Genomic DNA, 7,500 nt, shown 5'->3' with positions numbered 1-7,500 from the left:
CCGCCGCGCGCCTAGCCGACTATAGTTCACCGTGTCGTTAGACGTTGTTATCACCAGAATTTGACCGAGCCAGAGGTGGGCCGCGATCAAGATGGACTTGAAGAAATATACATGGAAGAATTACGTGAATCGGCCTGTTATGCTGAGTTTGGGCTAGTTTGCCCTTGTATCTGTAATATATTAGGATACGTGTCGATTAGTTAGAGTTTGGCCCGTGCACGGTTAGGTGCACATCTAAAGTTAGAAAGTCCCTTGGACTATAAATATGTATCTAGGGTTTATGGAAAAAACAACAACACACGTTCAACCAAACAAATCAATCTCGGCGCATCGCCAACTCCTTCGTCTCGAGGGTTTCTACCGGTAAGCGACAGGCTGCCTAGATCGCATCTTGCGATCTAGGCAGCACAAGCTCCACGTTGTTCATGCGTTGCTCGTACTGAAGCCTTGTTGATGGCGAGCAACGCAGTTATCATAGATGTGTTAGGGTTAGCATAGTTCTTCGCGTAACATGCTATCGTAGTGCAACCCTTGCATGTCTAGCCGCCCTCACACCTATCTTAGGTGTGGGGGCGGCACCCCGCTTGATCATTAGTTAGTAGATCTGATCCGTTACGATTGCTCCTTGTTCTACAAGGATTAGTTTAATATCTGCAATAGTTAGGCCTTACAAAGGGGGGGAGGATCCAGCGGCACGTAGGGTGTCGTTCGCTAGTCCTAAACAGGATGTTCCGGGGATCAACTTCGTGTTGGTTTTTAGGCCTTGTTTAGGATCAGCTTACGATCACCGTGCGTGGCCGCGAGGCCCAACCTGGAGTAGGATGATCCGATTATGCGGTGAAAACCCTAAATCGCCGTAGATCTAATTAGCTTTATCTTGATCGAGCAGGACCACCATATATTCATGCACCCCGTATGAATCATGGGTGGATCGGCTCCTTGAGCCGATTCACAGGATAACCTGAGAGCCGATCGAGGCTCGTATTTAATGTTTACGTGTATGCCATGCAGGAAACTAAGCGAGGCATCTCCATCACCTTCCTGACCAGGTATAGGTCAGGTGGCACGCCCTTGCAATTAGCATCAGACGTGTGACCAGAAGGCTTTGCGGGCCGTCGCTCGGAGGGACCTCAGCCAGCCGCAGCTCTAGGTTGTTCCCGGCTCTACCGTGTTGATCGTCGCTGCCCGCCGGTGGGTTTTGACAGTCAACACATTCTGGCACGCCCGGTGGGACAAACTTCTACATCAACCACATCGCCATCTACATCTGAGATGGCGGACGGCACGCCAGTCACCTACGAGGAGCTGCCCGACGAGCTCAAGAAGAGGTATGACGAGATCAAAGTCACCCTCGAAGCCGACCTCATCGGCTCTTTTCAGAGAACCCGTTCACATGGCATCAGATGGAAGGGGTTCTCACCACAAGGTGCACTCGATGGGATAGACCTCTCTGCCCCGTCGGAGGAACGCACCAGGTCCCTGCGGCAGGAGATCAACTACTTGGTGGCTCAGTCGCTACACCGCCACTCTGAGAACCTAGTCAACACGTTGGAGCGTGTCGCTCTTCGCGTGATCCAGGAGATCATGAGGCACCAGTACTCGCCGTCAGGACCAGCTCTCGGGACGCATCAAGGAGAGTTGCCACTCCAGTCCCGTCCAGCGCTGCCATTTGCGTTGGCAGCACCAGAAGTGCCGGCTACACCTGCATTCGTCGTCTACAAGATCGGTGGTGACCCTAGTGACTACCAGTTCTTGCCCGAGGCGCCTAAGGAGATCCCTCACGGGTACACGTGCACGTATGTGCCAGATTGTGGCAACTGGGCACTCACAAACCAGGCCACAACATCAGGGACTTCTGGGAAAACAGGAGGGACGTCAGCGACAGAGCTTGAGAAGCAGACGTGGCTAACTAAGTACGCCACCCCGACGAACCTCCAGAGCTCAGCTCCTGCAGTTGGCTCAGAGCTGGAAAAGCAAACATGGCTGGCTAAGTACGCCACCCCGGCGAATCTTTAGAGTTCAACTCCTGCAGCCAGCACAGCGGATCAAATCAGTACCATACTGAGAGACCAGTTTGGCATGGTGCCAAAAAGGAGGGCAATCGGCTATTCCAAGCCGTACCCCGACGACTACGAGATGATCCCGCTGCCACCTAAATATCGGCTCCCTGATTTCTCCAAATTCAGTGGATCAGATGGTTCCAGCTCCATCGAGCACGTCGGCCGATATTTGGCACAACTAGGACCGGCTTCAGTGTCGGATCAACTACGCGTGAGGCTCTTCTCACAGTCCCTCACGGGATCGGCTTTCGGATGGTACACCTCTTTGCCACCAGACTCCATCCGGACTTGGAAGCAGTTGGAAGAGCAGTTCCATATGCAATACCATTCAGAAGCTTCCGAGTCTGGCATTGCCGATCTAGCACAACTACGTCAGAAGCGCGGAGAAACTGTGACAGAATACATCCAGCGCTTCAGGAATCTTAGGAACCGCTGTTATTCGGTTCGGATAACTGAAAAAGAAGCAGTCGAGTTGGCAGTAGCAGGCCTTGCAACACAGCTCAAGGACATGGCCTCCCAAGCAGATTATCCCTCACTGGCGCACATGGTTCAGAAACTATCGGCATATGAACAGCGCCACCCGGACCTGTACCAAGACAAGTTCAAGCGTGCAGTAGTCCTGGTCGATGCAGAGGAAGACGAAGTTCCTGCGGGAGACCAAGAGGTAGCAGTGGCTGAATGGACTCGGGGAGGAACCCCCGTATCCTGCAAATGGGTAAAGCCACCAGGCCCGCCCAGGGGATTTGATTTTGACGTGACCAAGACTGAGCAAATTTTCGACCTCCTGCTCAAGGAGAAACAGTTGACGATTCCTGAAGGTCTCAAATTCCCCACGGTGCAAGAGCTGAACAGAAAGCCATACTGCAAATGGCACAACTCGCTCTCCCATGCCACCAACGACTGCAGGGTATGGCGTCAGCACATCCAAGCGGCGATAGAAAAAGGGCGTCTAATTTTCAACCAATACGCCATGAAGGTCGACACCCAGCCCTTCCCCGCCGTTAACATGGTAGACTGCACTTACCCTGAAGGTTGCCAGCCAGGATCCTCGTTCAGCATCAACATGGTAGGACCTGGGAACCACTCTGGCAAAGATGGAGACGAGGGCAGCTGCTCTCGTAGCAAGGACACAGAAGAGGCCGCTCCACACGATCGGCTCCGTCATGATGGCAAGCGCTACGTCACAGAGGGAGAAGTGAAGAACATGAGATATCAAAGACCCCTCTCTGATCACCTCCTCAACAAGTATGTGAGTCAGTATGACCAACGCCGACGATCCAGCGATGATGATGAGAGAGATCGTCTGGCTAGAGAAGCCAGAAGACATCGTCGGCATGATCGCGATGAGGAGGAGCACGAGCGCCGTGCCAAAGAAGAACCAGGGGAGCAAGACGACAACGCCAGGCACTGGGACTGCCCCTTCTTTAGACACTGCTGGGATTCAGGAATGAGCCGATTGCCCACAATCGGCAATTGCCCAGAATGCAACCAGAAGAAGAAGGAGGCAGCCAACGTGTCTGTGTTCAAGCGCCTAGGGCCTCTCCCGCCACAAAGCAAACGTGCTGAGTCCCCTCGGTGGGCAGATCTCGAGGATTCCGAAGACGAGGGACAAGAAGAAGAAGAAGACAGGTACCACCGGCCAAGGTGGTGCCCTGACGGACTCAGCCGTTCCCAAAAGCGCAGGGTTCAGCGATTGCGCGGCCTGGAGGAAGCTGAAAGGTTATACTTGCATACGCTAAGGAAGGCACGACCTGATCTGGCTGCGAAAGTTCAGCGGACCCTGGATGAAGAGGGTCGTCCACGGAAAATGGAGTGGCGCCCCAAGCAAAGGAAAGCCGATGATGAAACATCGGCTGGTACGAACATGGTGCTCGTCCTTCCGACGGAGCTTAGTGCACCACGATTCTACGATGCACTCAAGGTGGACGACAGCAGGCGCATCAAGTCAGAGGTTGGGCTGGTTTTATCCTCCAGCCTGACCGAGTAGCAAGATTAAACCAATGAGCAAACGGGGCGAGGCTGATCCTTGTGATCGGCCCCATAAAATTATGAAGGAACATTACAGAACCTTCAGTCAGCGCTCCAATGGATATGGAGGCCGATTCCAGCAATCGGCCAAAATTATCTTCACCACGTGTTCTGCTTGTGTTCAGCATCGATCCACGGGGCAGCAGCCACGTCGGCAGATGAAAGTCAGCACGAATCCTTACGGAGCCGACGTGCAAGTGCAGTGCCCTGGCTAACCATAGAAGCCGATATCTGCAGTCATTTGGCAGAATCGGCTCGGGGGGCATACAGTCAGATGAACATGTGCAGATAAACGTGTGTAAACATGCGTGCAGTGAAACATTGGGGGCCGATTAAGAAAAATCGGCCAAATAAAAAAAAAATTTGCGCAAGAAGCGAAGCCGATGCACAGCCATCGACTCTAGTAAAGTTACACAAGACCAAGGCCTACTGGCTATATGCTCAAAGTTCACGTTGACATCAACGTTCAGTGCAAGAAAGCTGATCAGCGACCTGTGCATCCTCGCCTGTATTCTCGCCTTGATTAAGGCTCGGGGGGCAGCTCGCTCTAAAAAATCTTTAGAGAGCCGATTTTGTTGGAATCGGCTGTTTCTACATTACAACGTGGAAACCAATGGCGATGCAGTTGGCTCGCTTTGGATGGGGCTCGGAGGGCGACTCGCCCGAGAGGTTCTTGGATTTGGGAGCCGATTTTGTTGGAATCAGCTGGTTCTACGTTGCGGCTGTTCTGAAGAATGATGCTTGGTTACAGAGTCATCAGTTTCAGCATCCAAGCTGATTCAGCAACAGTTCTGGGACTCTCTTGGGGACGTCCGCTCAAAATCAAAGGAAGCCGGTCTGCTGCGATCGGCTGCACCCAGTGCTATCGTCATCGGCAGGGCTAGTTAACTTGGAAGGATGACTGAATTAGCTTGTATCGCTGGTCATTAAGCATTGGTTAGCGACCGTCAAGGTCAGATGAGGAAGATCGGCTGAGTCAGCATAAAGAACATCGGCAAAATCAAAAGAAATTTTTCATTGATAATAAGATTTCTTACAAAGAGGAGCCGATTGTTCAGCAAAAGGGACGGATTGCTACTGCTAATCTTATGCTAGTAGGTCCCTATTCTAAGGACTGTTGCCGTCTTCGCTGTCGCTGAGGTGGCTACCCTCATTGCTGCTGTCGACGAATCCCTCGGTGCTGCTACTGTGACCTTCAGCGGAGGTTTCTTCCTCGTCATCATCGTCGTCCTCGTCTGACCAAGCCCAGCCCCGGATGCGTTTCGCCGGCGGTTCGTCGGAGGAGGTGTCGTCCTCCTGTTCCTTCTTCATGTCGGAGGAGATGTCTTCGTCTTCGACATCCTCTTCTTCTCTTCTGGTGACGGATGTGAATTTACCCCGGAAGGGAGGGTCGTCGTCGCCGCTCTCCGCCTCCAGTGCTCCGTCAACCAGGTACCGGAGGTCATCTTCCCCGTCGGTTAGGGGCATGTCCCCATCTGACCAGACGAGGTCCTCACCCTCCGGCACGAAGTCGAAGTCCCACTCCTGCTTGTCCCAATGTTTGGGAGCCCGGCGGTTGTACGTCTCCATCTTGTCGTGCTCTGGGACCAACTCGCTTGAGGAAGAGGATTGGAGAGAGACGGAAGACGAGGAAGAAGACGACATGGCTGAGGGAGAAGAGGGTTTTTTTGGTGCTGATGGCCGGAACAGAGAAAGGGGATGAAGAGGGTTAATCAGTCGGCACGGTTAAATAATGTGAAGCCTGGTGGAAATTAATGCCGTTGCAGTTTCCAAGGAGGTGGTGCCAAAGCTATCGAATTTCGCAGAGAAACTGGAAAGGCAAGGCATCATGGTGAGAATACTGCGACAGGTCTACTCTGCCACGACATGACCCGACGGAGAAAAAAACAGAGTGATTTTGGAATTATCAATTCCAAAACCAGGGGGGCATGTGTTATCACCAGAATTTGACCGAGCCAGAGGTGGGCCGCGATCAAGATGGACTTAAAGAAATATACATGGAAGAATTACGTGAATCGGCCTGTTATGCTGAGTTTGGGCTAGTTTGCCCTTGTATCTGTAATATATTAGGATACGTGTCGATTAGTTAGAGTTTGGCCCATGCACGGTTAGGTGCACGTCTAAAGTTAGAAAGTCCCTTGGACTATAAATATGTATCTAGGGTTTATGGAAAAAACAACAACACACGTTCAACCAAACAAATCAATCTCGGCGCATCGCCAACTCCTTCGTCTCGAGGGTTTCTACCGGTAAGCGACATGCTGCCTAGATCGCATCTTGCGATCTAGGCAGCACAAGCTCCACGTTGTTCATGCGTTGCTCGTACTGAAGCCTTGTTGATGGCGAGCAACGTAGTTATCATAGATGTGTTAGGGTTAGCATAGTTCTTCGCGTAACATGCTATCGTAGTGCAACCCTTGCATGTCTAGCCGCCCTCACACCTATCTTAGGTGTGGGGGCGGCACCCCGCTTGATCATTAGTTAGTAGATCTGATCCGTTACGATTGCTCCTTGTTCTACAAGGATTAGTTTAATATCTGCAATAGTTAGGCCTTACAAAGGGGGGAGGATCCAGCGGCACGTAGGGTGTCGTTCGCTAGTCCTAAACAGGATGTTCCGGGGATCAACTTCGTGTTGGTTTTTAGGCCTTGTTTAGGATCGGCTTACGATCACCGTGCGTGGCCGCGAGGCCCAACCTGGAGTAGGATGATCCGATTATGCGGTGAAAACCCTAAATCGTCGTAGATCTAATTAGCTTTATCTTGATCGAGCAGGACCACCATATATTCGTGCACCCCGTACGAATCATGGGTGGATCGGCTCCTTGAGCCGATTCACAGGATAACCTGAGAGCCGATCGAGGCTCGTATTTAATGTTTACGTGTATGCCATGCAGGAAACTAAGCGAGGCATCTCCATCACCTTCCTGACCAGGTATAGGTCAGGTGGCACGCCCTTGCAATCAGCATCGGACGTGTGACCAGAAGGCTTTGCGGGCCGTCGCTCGGAGGGACCTCAGCCAGCCGCAGCTCTAGGTTGTTCCCGGCTCTACCGTGTTGATCGTCGCTGCCCGCCGGTGGGTTTTGACAGTCAACAGACGTTTTCCGACGTCGCCCCGACTTAGCCGTTTTCAGCCGGTACCGTCGTTTTGGCTGGCGCGCCATGGTTTTTCACCGTATCTCGACCGCCGTGCGCCCACCCGACTATAGTTCACCGTGTCGTTAGACGTTTTCCGACGTCGCCCCGACTTAGCCGTTTTCAGCCGGTACCGTCGTTTTGGCTGGTGCGCCATGGTTTTTCACCGTATCTCGACCGCCGCGCGCCCACCCGACTATAGTTCACCGTGTCGTTAGACGATTTCCGACGTCGCCCCGACTTAGACGTTTTCAGCCGGTACCGTCGTTTTGGCTGG

Source organism: Lolium perenne, unplaced genomic scaffold (assembly GCF_019359855.2).
Source record: "Lolium perenne isolate Kyuss_39 unplaced genomic scaffold, Kyuss_2.0 unplaced44, whole genome shotgun sequence".
Taxonomy (NCBI): Eukaryota; Viridiplantae; Streptophyta; class Magnoliopsida; order Poales; family Poaceae; genus Lolium; species Lolium perenne.
The sequence above is the reverse complement of the archived record's forward strand: the minus strand, read 5'-3'. Positions refer to the sequence as shown.